At 73.1% G+C, this 680-nt stretch overlaps 1 protein-coding gene across 1 annotated transcript in view; it reads right to left on the bottom strand.

Moving 5' to 3' along the window:
- Positions 1-354, bottom strand: part of CTBP2 (C-terminal binding protein 2) — a 155,874-nt gene extending 155,520 nt beyond the window's left edge. The window contains exon 1 of the mRNA XM_012655357.1: positions 130-354. The gene's annotated coding sequence lies outside the window, so the exon portion shown is untranslated. The remainder of the gene's footprint in view (positions 1-129) is intronic.
- Between the last annotated feature and the right edge of the window lie 326 nt (positions 355-680).

The raw sequence follows: 680 nt of genomic DNA, 5'->3' as shown, positions 1-680 counted from the left end.
CACCCCCTTCCTCCGCCCACCCGGCTCCCAGTCCGCCCCCGGTCCCGGCCCGCGCCCTCCCGCCAGCCCGCCCCCGGGAGGGGCTGCGCTGGGGGTCCCCGGCCGGCGCCCGCCCCGCGCCGCGCTCACCCCCAAGAGGATGCTGCTTCCAACTTGGATCGGGGGAGGGAACGTCCTGGATGCCGAGCGCCTCCCGGCTATTTGCTTTCTTTATTTGTTTTCTGCTCCGGGGAAGGAGGAAAACGGAGAGAAAAGGAAAGGAAAGGAGCGGCGCCGGCCGCGTCTCCCGGTGCCCGCCGGCTGCGCAGGAGGGAGGCGGGAGGCGAGGTGAGGGTCGCAGCTCGCTCACTCCTCGCTCCTTTTGGGGGGGGCAAAGGCGGGGTCTCTCTTTGCAAACCAATGACACAACCCCACATGGGCCGGCCTCGCCCCCTACGGATACTCCTCACTACAAATCGGCTCTCTCGGGGGATTAGTGGCTCCGCGAAAGTGCACACAGGCGCGGCGGGCGGGCGAGGGGGCCGGGCGCGGCGGGCACTCCCCGGCCCCGCCCGGAGGCCCTCGGGAGGCGCGGGGGCCCGGGTGGCGGGAGCGGGAGTCCCGCTGCGGTGGCCGGCAGCCCGGCCCTCCCCTCGCCCTTCTTCCTCCTCCGCCCCTTCCACGTGGGGCCCCGGGCTGCC

Source organism: Propithecus coquereli, unplaced genomic scaffold, assembly GCF_000956105.1.
Source record: "Propithecus coquereli isolate 6110/MARCELLA unplaced genomic scaffold, Pcoq_1.0 Scaffold473, whole genome shotgun sequence".
NCBI lineage: Eukaryota > Metazoa > Chordata > Mammalia > Primates > Indriidae > Propithecus > Propithecus coquereli.
Note: the sequence above shows the minus strand (reverse complement) of the source record. Positions and strands in the feature narration are given on the sequence as shown.